This window comes from Meles meles, chromosome 14, assembly GCF_922984935.1.
Source record: "Meles meles chromosome 14, mMelMel3.1 paternal haplotype, whole genome shotgun sequence".
In the NCBI taxonomy this organism is placed as follows: Eukaryota; Metazoa; Chordata; class Mammalia; order Carnivora; family Mustelidae; genus Meles; species Meles meles.
Window position 1 is genome coordinate 42,130,000 of NC_060079.1, and position 19,264 is coordinate 42,149,263.

Below are 19,264 nucleotides of genomic sequence, written 5' to 3' on the forward strand. Positions count from 1 at the left end.
CTGAGCCACCCAGGCGCCCCATGAAATGTATTTCATAGATATTATATATACATATATATATAAGTTATATATATACATATATATGTATATATATAACTTAAAATACCAATTTATTGTTTATAAAAGGAAAATGAAAAACATTACTTATTTTAATAAAATAATATTGACAAAACATAAAATGACTATAACTGTAATGTGTAATAGCATATAAATGGTCAGATCTAGCATTACAAGATTTATAGGGTTAGTCACACCTACACCTCTGTATAGATATAATAGCTATAAATGCAAACTACATGTTGTATTGGTATATCAAATACCAGTGATATTTGATGAAGTAATTTTCAAAATATTGAACCATGTTTGTGAAGTTGAAAAAAAGCAGAATACAACTATTAGAACTGATAAGTGAATTCAGGAAGGTCCAGGATACAAAATCAATATACAGAAAACCATTGTATTTCTATACAGTAATACACTATAATGAAGTAGGAGAAAGATAAAATAAGGAAACTGCCACAGTTACTACACCCAAAATAATAAAATACCTAAGAATAAACCTAATCAAGGAATTGAACACCTGTACTGTGTAAACTATAGGACATTGGTGAAACAAATTGAAGATGACCCAAATGGGAAGATATTCATGCTCATAGACTGGAAGAACAAATATTATTAAAATGTCCATCCTACCCAAAGTAGTCTACAGATTTGAAGCAATCTGTCAAAATAACAACAATGTTTTTCACAGAATTAGGAAAAATAATCTCAAAATATGTATGGAACCAAAAAAGACCCTGAATAGCCAAAACAGTCTTGAAAACAAAGAGCAAAACTGGGAGGTGTCACAATCCCAGATTTCAATATATGCTACAAAGCTGTAGTAATCAAAGCAGTATGGTACTGGCACAAAAATGGACACCTATCAATGGCTCTCAGAATAGAGAGCCCAGAGATAAACCCACAATTACATGGTCATTTCATCTTTGACAAATGAGGCGAGAATATGCAATGGGAAGAAGAAATTCTTTCTCACAAGTGGTGTTGGGAAAACTGGACAGCTGCAAAACAAAAGAATGAAACTGTCTCGCTCTTACACCACATGCAAACTCAAAATGTTAGGATTAAGGAGTTAAATGTGAGACTTGAAACCATAAAAATCCTAGAAGAGAGCACACCCAGTATGTTGGGACATGGCTGTAGCAGCATTTTTGTAGGTATGTCTCATGAGGTAAGGAAAATAAAGGCAAAAATAAACTATTGGGGCTACATCAAAATAAAAAGCTTCTGCCCAGCAAAGGAAAAAATTGACAAAACTAAAAGTCTACTGCATGGGAGAAGATATTTTTATGTGGCACATCTGATAAAGAATATCCAAAATATGTAAGGATCTTACACAATTCAGTACCCGCCCCCCCACAATAATCCAATTTAAAAATGTACAGAAGACATGAACAGGCATTTCTCCAAAGAGTACATACAGATGGCTAACAGGCACATGAAAAGATTCTCAAATAACTCATCAGGGAAATGCAAATCAAAACTACAAGGAGATATTACTTCATACCTGTCCAAATGGCTAAGATTAACACTGGAAACAACAGGTGTTGGTGAGGATGTGGCGAAAGGGGAATCCTCTTGCACTGTTGATGGGAATGCAAACTGGTGAAGCCACTCTGAAAAACAGTATGGAAGTTCCTCAAAACATTAAAAATAGATTGACTCTATAACCCACCTATTGCACTTCTAGGTATTTACTCAAAGGATAAAAAAGTACTGATTTGAAGGGGCACATGCTCCCTGAAGTTTATCACTGCATTCTCAAAAATAGCCAAATTATGGGAAGATCCCAAATATCCATCAACTGATGGTAAAGGAGAGGTAATATATATGTGCAGTGGAATATTACTCAGCCATCAAAAAGAATGACATCTTGCCATTTGCAATGATGTGGATGGAGCTAAAGTACATTATGCTAAGTGAAGTAAGTCTGTCAGAGAAAGGCAAATACCATATAATTTCACGCATATGTGGAATTTAAGAAACCAAAAAAGAAAAAAAAAAGAGCAAATGGGGAAAAAGAAAGGCAAACCAGGAAATAAATAATTTTAACTGTAAAGAATAAAACAGGGTTGCTGTCAGGGACGTGGATAGGGGGATTGGTTAACTGGGTGATGGGTATTAAGGAGGACACTTGTGATGAGCACTGGGTGTGTCATAAGTAAATTATGAATTTAATTTATGTTATTATAAATAACACATATATGTATCAGTTATGAATTCTAACATATAGTGTAATATTAGTTTCAAGTATTACTCATTTCCTTAGGGAAAATATTATACTATATGTAATATTAGTAATACCTGAAACTAATATTACACTATATGTTAACTAACTGGAATTTAAATAAAAACTTGAAACTATTAAAAAAAAAAACTAGATCTCCCATTTTCTTGAAATGCTACTTTGAAGTTTACAAAGCTCCTCTGTACCTCACATCTGTTTCGTGTAAAATGGGGGACTATAATACAGCTTCTTTCTATGGTTAGTAATATTAAATGGGTTAATATAAATAAAAGGTCTTTGAAGAATGGTTAGCACATATTAAGTGCTTAATAATTTGACTGTTGGATCATTCACACTCAAAAAAGTGACCAAAGTAAGCAGTAGAAAGAATATGCAGGGTGCCTGGGTGGCTCAGTGGGTTAAAGCCTCTGCCTTCGGCTCAGGTCATGATCTCAGGGTCCTAGAATCAAGCCCCACATTGGGCTCTCTGCTCAGCAGGGAGCCTGCTTCCTCCTCTCTCTCTGCCTGCCTCTCTGTCTACTTGTGATCTCTGTCTGTCAAATAAATAAATATAATCTTAAAAAAAAGAATATGCAAAAGAGGGCATAATATTAATGTGTGGAGTTTAGGAAAATAGATCTGGAAGACAAAAGTCCATATAGTATATAGGGCAAAGATTAGGAGGAAGAATCATTAGCGGAAAAAAATTTGTTCATTTGTTTGTCAATTTGTTATAATTACCATCTTTATTAATATGCATCCTGAGCAATTATTTCTTTTCAGTGTATGTCAGTAAAACTTTACATATATTTGTATGATTTACTAAATTTGTCCTAATTTTCAAACTGTATAATAATTTAATTCATTTTACATATAAATATAAATATAAAATGAGTGTGTAGCTGAGTCTAGCAAACCATGGCCTGTGAACCACAGTGTGTGTTCCACAAATTAAGAATATTTTTATATATTAAATGGTTATAAAAGAAACACAGTGTAAGAAAAATAATGAAAGAGATTATAAAACCTTTAACATTTACTATGTTTTCCTTTATAATGAGTGTTTACTGACTCTTGGTATGTAGGTAAAAATTGTCAAGAATGATGGATAAATTAATATAAAAATATAAGAAATGAAAAAAGATAAAAGGAAGGAAGAAACAATAAAGGAAAATACTTTTTTTAGAGAAATAGAGGATCATTTTTAATTGTTCTTTGCTATAGGGGTCTCAAAGTATTGCAAACAAATGTTAGTGTAGGTACACTGTTACCTTGGGCAATACTAGGTGAATAGGAGGGTTGAAGTAGGGAGAAGATATTTGTTATTTGAATTATCAAACCAACATTTATTGTGTTTCTACATTGAAATAACTTCTGGTCTTCGAAGACATTTAGACAAGAGAGATCAAGGATATTAAGCCAGAAACTGCCATCTGTTATTAAATAACACTAACAAAACTAATAAAAATAGGGCATAAGAAACCTATTATAGGATAGATATGACATCTGGAGATAAATTATATCTAAGTAAAAGCTACACAGCATTTGTGATCATGCTGATTATAAGGAATATTTGTGTACTTATTATTTTACAGGTATGTTACTCATTCATTTTCATCTTTTGGGAAGTCTTTATGGAGAGTAAATTATTGAGAATTCTGTATAGTTCAATAGTATCCTTCATTTTTTTAAAGATTTTATTTATTTATTTGACAGAGAGAAACACAGGAAGAGAGGAAACACAAGCAGGGGAAGTGGGAGAGGGAGAAGCGATGGGGGGCTCAATCCCAGGACCCTGGGATCATGACCTGAGCCGAAGGCAGAGGCTTAACCCACTGAGCCATCCAGGCACCCCATCCTTCCCTATTTTATAAAGATATTACATTTGAACTTTTAAGATAAAAAGACATGAAGTTTTACCATCCTGAGTTCATCCTGATGAGGAGTTTGTTGTGCTGGTGTTGCTCAGGTGAGTGACTAGTGGTTGTTTAATTCTGAGTGACAGGGTGTCAATTTAAGTGACAGAAGTAGATGATCATGTTTTAGTTATGCTCTGGCTTATTACTTTACTCAAGGAATATGCTTTGTTATTTTTTCTATCTGTATTGTGTCCAGAAATCAAAATCTTTATTGGCCTTGACTATGTCATGACCATGTCTAAGTAAGTCTTTCCAAATCCGTTAAAACAATGATTCATGACTTGGCTGGAGGTAACAAGAAGTAAATTGAATTTCAAGTTACTGTTTTTTAAAATTAAAAATATAAATGTTGACATTAATTTATAATTTTAGAGCTGTAGTTCTATAAAACTGTAGTTTATAGTTTTAGAGCTATATAATCTATAATTAGTTATTGTTACAAACTTGCCAGCATCTTTCTGATATGGTAAAATAACTGTGCTCTTTGTTAACAAGAAGGGAACAATACAGAAGAGCAGAACATTTCAGAATTGAACTAATGTTACTCTATCCTCTCTCTCCAAGAGGACTTATGTAAAGTGCCAGTCACAACTGCAAATTGCAAGTAGAGCTCTCTAGAAAGTTTAGTGGTGCAATCAGTAACGTGAACAATGGTTGAGTTCCTGTTTCCAGTACCAAGCCAGCAAAGATGCTCAAAGCTAGAGGCAAAGTACTGCTGAGAATTCCATATGGACTCTAACAGTCCTCTCCCATGGACAAACAAAAAAAAATGCAGAAGCTGTAGGGAAAGGTGGAATGAAAAATCATTTGCAAGGCATTTGGATTCAGGTACTAAGACCACAATATTTAAGAATTTCAACAGAGATTTACTAAAATACATGAAAGTGTGATAGTTTAATATGGAAGCATATCATACATACTTAACTCCACATTCCCCAAGAACAAAATTATGATCAATTGTAGGGGCAAATGGAGAATAAATTCATTTAAAAAATAGGGAATGAAAGACATCAGTGTTTGGGTAGTATTATACATTAATTAATGATTTTCTCCACTTTTTTTTTCTTCTCTCATGATAATTCTTCCAGATATTTAGTTTGTGTATGCTCATTTCCTTAGGGAAAATATGAAGTAAGAAATAGAACAGAATCTAAATGAACTCGGGTTTGGAAAAGGTTCAGACTTGGATTCTTCAGTGCTTTAATGATTCTGGGATTCAGTGATAGTTATACTTCATCAGTGTTTGGGGTCATTTCATTAAAGGAAGTACACGTGTAACAGGACGCATACATATTTAAGTATGCTATTGAAAATACTCTGACCACCTTTATTACATATATGTAGACTTTGGGAAAGTGGAAATTTGCTTTTCTAATTTTTTGGAATAGTAGTAATAATAATAAGATATTTATTGAGAGTAATATACCATTAAGAAGCATTATACCTAGTGAATTGATGTTTATTTAACCTTGGAACCAAGGCTGCCTGTGTTAAGATTCCAGGTCTCTATCCCACTGCTGTGCAACCTTAGGAAAGTTGCATAGCATCTCTGTGCTTTAGTTCTCTTATTCTTAAAATGCAGATAATAATATCAACCTTGTAGGGTTTTCTAAGGATTTGATATATGCTAATACACTTAGAATTATGCCTGTCATATAGTAAATGTGGCATGACTCTGGTTTGTCTATCACCTTAGAATGTCATGAGAAAATGTTCCTAAGGAAAAGGAGAAATTCTCAATCTGTAATTTCCTTTGCTCAGAAAACCTTGACCATGGGAAAAAAAATTTTTTTGTAACTTTTATAAAGTCCACACATTTAATCAGTCAATGACACTAAGATATTAAAAGCTTTTCAATGTGATTTCTAAAAATTGTATATTTTAAGAACTGTACAGAAATAGAAAATTGCCCCTGTGTGGTGTCATAGTTCAGAAAACAGACTAGAATGGGGATTTATTTGTGATTCATGTGAAACTAAACTTGAGTATTCAAGTTGGGTGTGTGAAGGTAGAGAAGGCATAGGACAGAAATTTTGGAATTCTGACACTTAAAAAAAGAGAAAGGAGTGTACATGTGTGCATGAAGAGAGGGAAGGATAGGAGGGAAAGAAAAGGATGAGAGAGCCCTTTTCAGTCTACATACTCTCTGACCCTTCTTGGAATTTGAATGTTGAAATATAGTTCATAATTTTCGTAATTTATGTGAGACCCCAAAAGTTTCTAGAACATGAGCCATTCCAGCCATTTACTCTTTTTTTTGAAGACCCAATAAGGTAGTAAATAAATAAATTTCTGTATTACCACTTAGAATTCTATCACTATTCATCATCTCTTACAGAAATTTATAAGAAAGTGAGTGATACTTGGCCTAACCCCTAGAAATCATTGATTTTTTTTTTTTTTTTTTTTTTTTTTTTGTATATGGCAGCTGGTCCAATGGGCTGATTTCACACACTTTAAATTTCCAGTATCTCAGGGAAAATGGGTAGTCCCTAATGGTTTTGTCTCTCAGTAGGAAGCTTCTATCCATTCTTCTATAATTCTATAAAGGAAATCTTATAACATCTCCAGTTTAAAAACAAAAATACTACTAGCAATTATTTTGTTGCATAATGCTTTAGGGGGAATAATTTATCTTCAAGGTCATACTCAAAATCTTCCTCAATATTTGAGAAAACAAATATCTCTTTAACAGTAAGTAAAATCATACATTCAAACATTATAAACTATTATATAGTCATGGGACTTGTTCTAAATATATTACACTGACTTCAGTAAATTATGACATTGCTTAAAATATTCTCCCAGAGTGGCAGGGCATGGTATTATAAAACTGACTAGACTCTGAACAATTTTTCATATTAAGATTTCTATTAGATTTTACAACTCCCACTTGGATCCCGTATGAAAACTATGCCCCAATTACTGCCTGAATCACCCTTGGGATACTTTCTATTAAGGTTTGTTAATAGCACTAGGTCACATAAATATTTTAGCTGCAGAGTTCTTTTACTAAATATGTATGAGTTACGTTAATGTTTAAATTATTATTATTACTTATTTTCTGAGACCATAGTAAATCAAAACCTCCTTTAGAAGCTAAAAAGCAACACTGGATTAAAATTGTATTACAGTTAATCCACAATTTGGCTAATATCATTGAGGTAATAGCTGATTTTTACTTTTATTCTTAACACCAATATATGTGTAATAATTTCCTATACTGTACTATAATAGTTTATATAAGACCATCTGTGTATATTAAAAATTTAAAGCATACCACAGTTTTATCTTCAAAGAATTTTAAATACATTTTTTTAAAGATTTTATTTATTCATTTGAGAGAGAGAGTAAGAGTGAGTCTGAGAGCTGAGAAGGTCCGAGGGAGAAGTGAACTCCCCATGGAGTCTCTTATGGTTTGTCTCTCTCTCTGATTTCATCTAACTTTATATTTTCCTCCCTTCCCCTATGATCCTGTATTGTTTCTTAAATTCCACGTATGTGTGGGTCATATAATTGCCTTTCTTTAGTTTACTTATTTCACTTAGCATAATACCCTCTAGTTCCATCCACATCCTTGCCAAATGGCAAAATTTCTTTCTTTTTTTTTTTTATGACTGATTAGTATTCCACTGTATGTATGTATATGTGTATATGTGTGTGTGTATACCACATTTTCTTTATCCATTCATCTGTCAGTGGACATGTGGGCTTCTTCAATAGTCTGGCTATTGTGGACATTGCTGCTATAAGCATTGGGTTGCAGGTGCCCTTTCGGATCACTACATTTATAACTTTGGGGTAGATACCTAGTAGTGCAATTGCTGGGTCATGGGGTAACTCTGTTTTTTTACTTTTTGGAGAATCTCCATACTGTTTTCCAGAGTGGCTATAACAGTTTGCATTCCCACCAGGTGTGAGTTCCCCTTTCTCTGCATCCTCCCCAACATCTATTGTTTCCTGACTTGTTAATTTCAGCCATTCTGACTGGTGTGAGGTGGTATGTCATTGAGGTTTTGATTTGTATTTCCCTGGTGCTGTGTGATGTTGAACATTTTTTTCATGTGTCTGCAGGCCATTTGTATGTCTTCTTCAGAGAAATATCTGCTCATGTCTTCTGCCCATTTCTTAATTGGATTATTCTTTGAGTGCTGTTTGATAAGTTCTTTATAGATTTTGGATATTAGCCCTTTATCTAATATGTCATTTGCAAATACTTTCTCCCATTCTGTTGTTTTTCTTTTGGGTTTTTTTTTTTTTTTTTTTTTTGGCCGTTTCCTTTGCTGTGCAAATCTTTTTATCTTGATGAAATCCTGATAGTTCATTTTTGTCTTGGTTCCCTTTCCTTTGGAGACATGTCTTGTAAGAAATTGCTACAGCCAAGATCACAGAAGTTGCTGCCTCAGTTCTCCTCCAGAATTTTGATGGATTCCCATCTCACATTTAGGTCATTCAACCATTTTGAGTCTATTTTTGTATATGGTGTAAGCAAAAAGGTCCAGTTTCATTCTTCTGCGTGTGGCTGTCCAATCTTCTCAACACCATTTGTTGAAGAGACTCTCTTTTTTCCATTGGGTATTCTTTGCTGTTTTGTCAAAGATTAGTTGGTCAAAGAGTTGAGGTTCCATTTCTGGGTTCTCTATTCTGTTCCATTGATCTATATGTCTGTTTTTGTGCCAGTTTTGTTGATTATAGCTTTGTAATTGAGCTTGAAGTCCGGAATTGTGATGCTCCCCAGCTTTGGTTTTCTTTTTCAACATTCCTTTGGCTATTTGGCATCTTCCCTGGTTCCATACAAATTTTAGCATTATTTGCTCCGGCTCTGTGAAATAAGTTGATGGTATTTTGATAGGGATTGTATTGAATGTATAGCTTGTGCTAGGTAGCATAGACATTTTAACAGTATTTGTTCTTCTAAATCATGAGCAGTGGGTTTTCCATTTCTTTGTGTCTTCCTCAATTTCTTTCATGAGTATTCTATGGTTTTATGAGTACAGATCCTTTGCCTCCTTGGTTAGATTTACTTCCACATATCTTATGGTTTTTGGTGTACTTATAAATGGGATTGACTTCTTAATTTCTCTTTTTTCTTTCTCATTGTTAGTGTATAGAAATATAACTGCTTTCTATGCATTGATTTTATATCCTGCCATTTTGCTGAATTCTTATGAGTTCTGGCAGTTTTGGGGTGGAGTCTTTGGGTTTTCATGCAGAGTATCATGTCATCTGCAAAGAGTGAGAATTTGACTTCTTCACTGATTTGGATGCATTTTATTTCTTTTTGTTGTCTGATTGAGGTTAGGACATGTAGTACTTTGTTGAATAATAGTGTTGAGAGTGGATATCCCTGCCATGTTACAGACCTTAGGGGAAAAGCTCTGATTTTTTCCTCATTGAGAATGATATTTGCTGTGGGCTTTTCATATATGGCTTTTATGAGGTATGTTCCCTCTATCACTACACTTTGAAGAGTTCTAATCAAAAAGGATGCTGTAGTTTGACAAATGTTTTTTCTGTACCTATTGAGAGGATCATTTGTTTCTTGTCTTTTCTTTTATTAATGTAGTGTATTACATTTATTGATTTGGGGATGTTGAACCACTCCTGCAGCCCAGGAATAAATCGCACTTGGTCATGGTGAATGATAATTTTATTGTACTGGTGGATACTCTTGGCTAGTATCTTGGTGAGAATTTTTATATCCATGTTGATCAGGGATATTGGTCTATAATTCTGCTTTTTGGTGGAGTCTTTGTCTGGTTTTGGATCAAGTTAGTATTGGCCTCATAGAGTTTGGAAATTTTGCTTCCATTTCTATTTTTTGAAACAGCTTCAGAAGAATAGGTATTAGTTCTTCTTGAAATATTTGGTAGAATTCCCCTGGGAAGCCATCCGACCCTGGACTCTTGTTTGTTTGGGAGTTTTTGACTAATGCTTCGGTTTCTATGCTGCTTATGGGTCTATTCAGGTTTTGTGTTTCTTACTGTTTCGGTTTTGGTGTTTATACTGTCTTGGAATGCATCCATTTCTTCCATATTGACTAGTTCTTGGCATATAGTTGTTTATAATATGTTCTTATAATTGTATTTCTTGTGTTTTGGTTGTGATCTCTCCTCTTTCATTCATGATTTTATTTATTTGGGACCTTTCTCTTTTCTTTTTGATAAGCCTGGCCAGTGTTTATCAATCTTACTAATTCTTTCAAAGAACCAGGTCTTACTTTCATTAATCTGTCTTACTGTTCTTTTGGTTTCTAGTTTACTGATTTCTGCCCTAATCTTTATTCTCTTCCCCTGGTAGGTTTACGCTCTTTTGCTGTTCTTTTCCCAGCTTCTTTAAGTATAAGGTTAAGTTATGTATTTGAGACCTTTATTGTTCCATGAGAAAGGCTTGTATTGCTATAAACTTCCACTTTGTATGTGTTTGCTGCATCCCAAATGTTTTGAACAGTTGTGTTTTCATTTTCATTTGTTTCCATGAATTTTTAAAAATTCTTTAATTTCCTGGTTGACCCATTCATTATTTAGTAGCATGCTTTTTAGCCTTCATGTATGTGAGTTCTTTCCAAATTTCCTCTTGTGAATGAGTTCAAGTTTCAAAACTTTGTGGTCTGAAAATACGCAGGGAATGATCCCAGTCTTTTGGTACTGGTTGAGACCTGATTTGTGACCCAATATGTAATCTATTCTGGAGAATGTTCCAAGTGCACTTGAGAAGAATGTGTATTCTCTTGCTTTAGGATAGAATGCTCTGCAGGTATCTGTGGCATCCGTTTGGTCCATTCAAATGGACCAAATGTGTCATTCAAAGTCCTTGTTTCCTTGATGATCTGTCCACTGCAGTGAGTGGGGTGTTAAAGTTACCTACTATTACTGTGTTATTATTGATGTGTTTCTTTAATTTTGTTATTAATTGGTTAATACAATTGGCTGCTCACATGTTAAGGACATAAATATTGACAGTTGTTAGATTTTCTTTAGACCTTTTTAGACCCTTTGATTATGATATAGTGTCCTGCTTCATCTTTTAGTACAGTCTTTAGTTTAAAACTTAATTGGTCTGATATAAGATTTGCACCCCCCCCAGCTTTCTTTTGATGTCCATTAGCATGATAAATTGTTTTCCACCCCTTCACTTTCAATCTGGTGGTGTCTTTGGGTCCACAGTGAGTCTCTTACAGACAACATATCAATGGTTCTTGGGGTTTTGTTTTTGTTTTTGTTTTTGTTTTTAATATTTTGTTTATTTATTTGACAGAGAGAGATCACAAGTAGATAGAGAGGCAGGCAGCAGGCTCCCTGCTGAGCAGAGAGCCCGATGCGGGACTTGATCCCAGGACCCCGAGATCATGACCTGAGCCGAAGGCAGCGGCTTAACCCACTGAGCCACCCAGGTGCCCCTTTTTTGTTTTTTTTTAAATCCAATCTGATACCCTCTGTGTTTTGATTGGGGCAGTTAGTCCATTTACATTCATAGAAACTCTTGAAAGATATGAATTTAGTACCATTGTATTACTTGTAAAGTCACTGTTTCTGTATATTCTCTGTTCCTTTCTGGTCTGTGTTACTTTTGGGCTCTCTCTTTGCTTCAAGGATCCCTTTTAATATTTCTTGCAGGGCTAGTGTAGTTAAATGAAAAATTCTTCTACTTTCTATTTGTCCTGGAAGATTTTTTTTTTTTTTTTGTGCTGGAAGATTTTTATCTCTCCTTCTATTTTCAGTGACATCTCAGTGGCATAAAGTGTTCTTGGATGCATATTTTTCTTATTGAGCATACAGAATATATTGTGCCAATCCTTTCTGGCCTGCCAGGTCTCTCTGGCTAGGTCTGCTGCAAGTCTAATGTTTCTACCCTTTTAGGTTATGGACCTCTTTTTCCACCCTGCTTTCAGGATTTTCTTTTTGTCTCTGAGATTGGTAAGTTTCACTGTTATATGTTGGGGTGTTGACTTATTTTCATTGATTTTTGAGGGGGATGTTCTCTGTGCCTCCTGGACTTGAATGCCTGGTTCCTTCCCCAGATTAGGGAAATTCTCCACTATACTTTGCTCCAATATACCTTCTGCTCCCTTCTGTCTCTCTTCCTTCTTCTTCTTCTGTGATCCCAATTTTTCTAATATTATTTAGCTTTATGGTATCACTTATCTCTGAAATTTTCCCCTCATGATCCAGTAGTTATCTCTCTCTCTTTTTCTCACCATCTTTATTCTCTATCATTTTGTCTTCTATATCACTAATTCTCTCTTCTGCTTCATTTATCCTAGCAGTTAGAGCCTCCATTTTTGATTGCATCTTATTTATAGCTTTCTTGATTTCAACTTGATTAGATTTTAGTTCTTTTATTTCTCCAGAAAGGGATTCGCTAGTGTCTTTTATCAAATCTGGCTAGTTATAATCTTTATAATCATTATGATGAACTCTAGTTCTAACATCTTACTTATATCCATACTGATTAGGTCCCTGGCAGTCAGTACTGACTCTTGTTCCCTTTTTTGAGGTGTTTTTTCCTTTTGTTATTCTGCCAAGAGAAGAATATACGAATGGGAGAACAAACTACTAAAAATGTCAATAATGACCCCAGAGAACTCCACAGTAAACAAATCAAAAGAGACCCAAAGCAACTAAATAAAAATAAAATTAAATTAAGTAAATAAATAAGAATATAATCAGACAGGTGAATAGAACAGACCAATACACTGGATCTTGTGTATATTTTGGTCTGTTAGTTAAAAAACTCAATCTCAAATGTAAAGAAAGAAAAACATATGTACAAAAATAAAATACAATATAAAAGATAGACTGTAACTGTAAAAATGAAACTTAAAAGAAAAAAAATATAAACAGACCAATGAACAGAGCAGAGCAATACACTTTATCCTGAGTGTATTTTGGTCTGTTAGAAGAAAGTACCTCCTAAAATTATAAAGAACAAAAACTTACATATATATGATATTATGTATAAACATTGAAAGGATAGAATTTAACTGTAAAGATGAAAATTTTAGAAAGACTAACAAAAACAAACAAAATGAATATGATCATGCTGAAGAGAACAGAGCCATACTCTAAATTCTGGGTGTATTTTGGTCTCTTTGTGAGAAGAAACTGCATTCCAAAATTATAAAGAAAGAAAAGCTTATATTTATACAAAAATAAAATTAAATACAATGAAAGGATAGAATGGAACTATAAAAATGAAAGTTAAAAAACATTTAAAAAGGAGTGGATAAAATAATAAATGGGTGGAAAAAGGAAAGAAAAAATTAAAATTGAAAGAGTTATAGACTCATGGGGGGAAAAAAACCTGAATTTTAGATACCATTTTCCCCTAGTGCTGGAGTTTTGCTGTTTTGTGTGATTGGTAAACTTGGTCTTAGCTCGATGTTCTTGCTGATCCTCTGGAAGAGGGGCCTGTTGTGCTTATTCTCAGATGTCTTTGCCCAGAGAGGAATTGTATGACCCTTGCCAGGTGGGCTAAGTAAGCTGCTCTGGATTGCTTTATGTAGCCTTTGTTCCCTAAGGGCTTTCCCTGCCACTTTAGTGGATGAGAATGAAAATGTTGGTCTCCCAGTCTCTAGCCCTGGAGCTGAAAGCTCGGGGACCCACTCCTCAGTGCACCCTCAAGGAAGAACAGTCCATCATTCCTATCTCCCTGGTTCCTGACCACACTCCATGCTCACCCAACCTGTGACTGAGCATTTCCATTTTAGGTACATGACTGGTTCAAGTCTCCAAACCCTGTGAACTCTCTGAGTGCACTTCCAGGGTGAAGAAGGGGGTGTCTTGCCATTGTTCTGCCACTTGCTGGACTCCTGCTTAGAGAGTGGTTGCCTGACTGTGCCACAGTTTGCCATATATGGAAACCCTGAGCTGTGAGCTCACTCTTGGACTCACTGATTGCAGCCAGCTTCCCCACTTAGATGCCTGGGAACTCTGTCACACTCAGGCATCCCTGGTCTTCCCGTGACCCTGTGAATCCCACCTAGGATTCTGCCTGTGATGCCACCTGAGCACCTTTCAGGGAGCAATGTCCCTCACCAGAGCAGACGTCTAACAATTCTGATTTGTGCTCTGCTGCTGTGTCACTTTCTGGTGCTGGCTTATGGAGGCTCCTTTCCCTCATGGTTTATTTTCCCATATATAACCTTGGATTCACTTCTCCTCACTGCCTACATGAAGAAAGTTGGTTGCTTTTCTGTTTCTAGAGTTACAGCTATTTTCTTAGATCTCTGGTTGAGTTTTCAGGTGTTCAGAATGATTTGATATCCATTTAGGTGAATTCCTGGGACCAGAGAAAACTAAGGGCCCCTACTCCTCCACTATCTTGGACTATTTCCAAATTTTCTTTTTCTTTGTACTTTGGAAAATATATAGGGATAGTCTTAAATATTAAGTATTGATGTATTAATTTCTATTTTATAAATTCACATAATTTTATCTTCATGAAAATCCCAACAAACAGTATATAATTAGATGAAAAATTCTATGAAACAGTAGCATAAATCAGTCATTGAGTCAGTTTCTTAAACTAAGGTAATTATGAATAAAAAATCATAGTTAAACTGATGTTTTTTATCAGACTTTTTTCTTAATAATAAATACAGAAATATATGCCATGGGGCACCTAGGTGGCTCAGTGGGTCAAAGCCTCTGGCTTCGGCTCAGGTCATGATCCCAGGGTCCTGGGATTGAGCCCTGCATTGGGCTCTCTGCTCAGCAGGGAGCCTGCTTCCCTTCCTGCCTCTCTGACTACCTGTGATCTCTGTCTGTCAAATAAATAAATAAAATCTTTAAAAAAAAAGAAATGCCATGGACACTAAGCAACATAGACATTATTACTTGTCTGCACAAATTTTGCAACAATGGCAGTCGTACTATCACTTCATTGTGAAGTAACACTTGTGAAAGCCAGCAACTAATGGTAATATGACAGAAAGACAGAGGTGATGATATTTGATGGCAGCTTTGAGCAGTTAAACCAACACCATCAATCTATTTCTGGATTTTCTCATATGTGAGAAAGTTAAACCCTTTTTGGTTTAAGTTAGTATTGGCCATGCATTATATTCTTTGAAGCCAAGAGCATTAATAAATAATACATCTTTATATTAGTAGAATGACTTATGACTATTTCCCAAGTCTGACTTAGTTATCATTATCATGAATAATTTTAATGAGAAATATATGAAAAAATAGTGTATCATTTCCCCCTTTTTCTGAAATGCATTTACTTTAAATCTAGAAAACTGCATTTTAAAGACTTTTTTTCTCACAGTAGTATTTTGATGTATTAAATTTCATGATATACAAAGACATGATATACAATAATTTATAAGTGTCAATTTTTTAATCAAAAATTTTCAATAACTACCCTCAACAATTGAATCATTTCAGGTTTCACTACTTCAGTGAAATTTTCATGTTTTTTATGTTTTTTATGTAAAAATTTATATATAGGAATCATAAAACTCCACCCCTTATACTTCTCTTTATATAAAATAAATCATAAATGTATAATTAATCACTTAATTTCCCCCTTTGCTTCTCCTACACCAAGGGGAACAATTTTTGAATTGGAAGTGGAAGAGTAGATACTAATTACAGAGCCCTGAAGCTCTATTTGGGAAAAACGAAAAGGATCCTAACCCATTTAAATCTGTTCATTGTTTTCATTTCTGATTGATAATAATCAAAAGACATGTACAAGAAGTCACAGAGAAAGTGTTGTTAGAAAATGTTTTCTTATAATGGAGAATGAGGAATGTTCTGATCTTTAACCAGTGAGGTTAAAAAATAAGAATGAACATGTTTGTCTTTCCTAGTAGGCAAAAATGTAAATAAACCGTTTTGTAATGGATACCTAGAAAAGATAGTATCTGGAAATAAGTTATGTTTACTAAGAACACATACAAGCCTGGATTACTTTCAGAGTAATATGGAAGCAATTAGATAAATTAACCATAAGTTAACCATGAACAGACATTATTTGGAAGTATGGTGACATTTTATTTTTGTTCCATGAGACACAGAAATTGGTTAGAAATTTCTCACCATCAAGACATAGAGATGCAACTCCTATTTATCTCTCCTTTTCTGTTGTTCCAACAACAAAAAAGATTTACCATTATATTTGCTATTATATTTGGCTAATTCAGTTCTGCTAACCGTAAATAACACTGGCTCTTTGTTCCAGGCACATCTAGAACCATTACTCTATCAAGAATGCAGCATTACTACAGTTAACACTCTAAAAATTTGTGTGGGATAGTCCCTACATACGGGACATTTGGAAATAATGATGGGCAGCTACTGACTTTTAGTGGGTGGGTCAAGGATACTAGGTATCCTACAGTGCTCATATGTTTGTCATTAGTGAAGGATTTTCTCATATTCCACACTATTTCCAAATATCTCACCATTTTTAGTGGATATAATAGATGGCTAAGCATCATCTGTACCTAAACCTAATATTAATTAATATGATTTTTTTTCAGTTTTAAAATACCCTGTTTTCTAGAAATCCAACTACCATGTATCCCAAATCAAGAGTGCACTCTGCCTTTTTTTTTTAATTTTAATTCCAGTATGGTTAACAGTGTCATATTAGTTTCATGTATACCATATAGTGATTCAACAATTCTGTACATTGCTTAGTGCTTGTCATGATGAGCATACTCTTAATCCCCATCATCTGTTTCACCTATGCCCCCACCAACCTCTCCTCTGGTAGCCATCTGTTTGTTCTCTAAAGTTACCAATCTATTTTTTGGTTTGTCTCTTTATTTATTTTGTTTGTTGAATTTGATAAATTCTTTCTGTATTTTGGATACTATCCCTTTATCAGATATGTCATTTGCAGATATCTTTTGCCATTCTGTAGGTTGACTTTTAGTTTTGTTTATTGTTTCCTTCACTGTGCAGAAGATTTTTATCTTGATGAAGTCCAATAGCTCATTTTTGGTTTTCTCTCCCTTGTCTCCAGAGACATGTCTCATAAGAAGTTGCTATGGCCAGTGTCAAAGAGGTTATTGCTGCGTTCTCCTCTAGGATTTCTTATTTTATTATTTTTATTAACATATAATGTATTATTTGCTTCAGGTGTACAGGTCTGTGAATCATAAGTCTTACACAGTTCACAACACTCATCATAGCACATTCCGTCCCCAATGTCCACAACCCAGCCACCCTATCCCTCCCCCTGCCCTCAGCAACCCTTAGTTTGTTTCCTGAGATTTTCTTATGGTTTGTCTCCTTCCCTGGTCCCATCTTGTTTCATTTTTTCCCTCCCTGTCCTCCCACAAATCCCTGCCCTGCCTCTCAAATTCCTCATATCAGAGAGATCATATATAGATAATTGTCTTTCTCTGATTGACTTATTTTGCTTAGAATAATATCCTCTAGTTCCATGGTTTTCCTGTCTCATATTTAGGTCTCTCATCCATTTTGAATTTATTTTTATATTGTGTAAGAAAGTGGTCCAGATCCAGGTTTTAAACTGGGAACTCTGGCATCATTGTCTGTACCCTTCCCCACTATTGTTAACACTATATGAGTTATGAGTTATGATGTAGAGGCTATTGACTTGAGAATTTCTTCAGCTGAAAATTGGCTTTATGTGATCTGTGAGGGGAAAGCCAAACAACTAGGTGTGCTTTGTTTTTTTAATCCCATTTTAGATTTGTTTCTGTTTGCTTAATTATAAGCAAATGCCAAGCAAGGTCACTAATGGCAATACAATATTATATACAAAGACCAATTTTCCCAAGGATTTTTGTGGTTTACTACTATAAATACTACCTTTATTGACATTAGCAGCCTTTATGAGTGACGTTTTTATTTATTTTAAGATTCTTTTTTTTTAAATTGAGTTTGTCACTTAAACAATTGGTCTTCCTTTCAGATGTATCTTAAAATATATAAATACTGGGGGCGCCTGGGTGGCTCAGTGGATTAAGCCGCTGCCTTCGGCTCAGGTCATGATCTCAGGGTCCTGGGATCGCTGCCTTCAGCTCAGGTCATGATCTCCGGATCCTGGGATCGAGCCCCGCGTCGGGCTCTCTGCTCCGCAGGGAGCCTGCTTCCGCCTCTCTCTCTGCCTGCCTCTCTGCCTACTTGTGATCTCTCTCTCTGTCAAATAAATAAAATAAAATCTTTAAAAAAAAAAAAAAATATATATATATATATAAATGCTTATTTTCAGAGGTCCTTTATTACAGGCTCAGTGGAGCAATAAGTAACTTGTCATCAATCAGCACATAGTAAAACTGTTTTTAATTTAAAAAACAAAACAGGTTTCTGTAAGGTCTCTTCAGTTCTCCTCTGGAATTAGCTGACTGGACAAATTATATTTATTCTTGCTTGAGTCTGAATAAGATGAACATATGTGCATCTGTTTTCCTCCTGTTGCACCTGACTAATTTCTAGTGACATTAAATTATGCTTGTGTATCACATCATGTTCTCTTATTGACAGTGGAATTGACCCCCATATTGCAAATGTTCAGTGATGCACAAACGTATATATTGACCTCTGTGTAATGTAATCTAGTTTGTGTAGGTTTAACAGTCCTTTGTTCATGTATTGTAAGTGGTGTCTAAGACAGGTTTCATTGCTCAGCTATTTTTAAAGTTCACTTTAAAATAGTTGATAATTAGGTTTTCTTTTTTATTATTGATTTAATAGTTTCTGAATATTTTTTATAGCACTCACACTTTGGTTAGCAAGAATAGTACCCACATAATTGAATTCATTCAAATCTAAAATTTTCTGTAAAGCAAACTTTATAGCCAAAAGAACACATGATTCACAAATACATATCTTTTTCATGATGATATGACAATGATATAGTAGCACTAATTATTACATGGAGAAAACACTTGCAAACTTTAATATACAACAAATTATTTCACAGTTTCCGTTAGGAATGTAAATAGTACTCTGCTTAGTATAATACAATGCCATATAGACTAATCCTATACTTCTTCTTTTTTTTTTAAGATTTTTATTTATCTATTTGACAGACAGAGATCATAAGTAGGCAGAGAGGCAGGCAGAGAGAG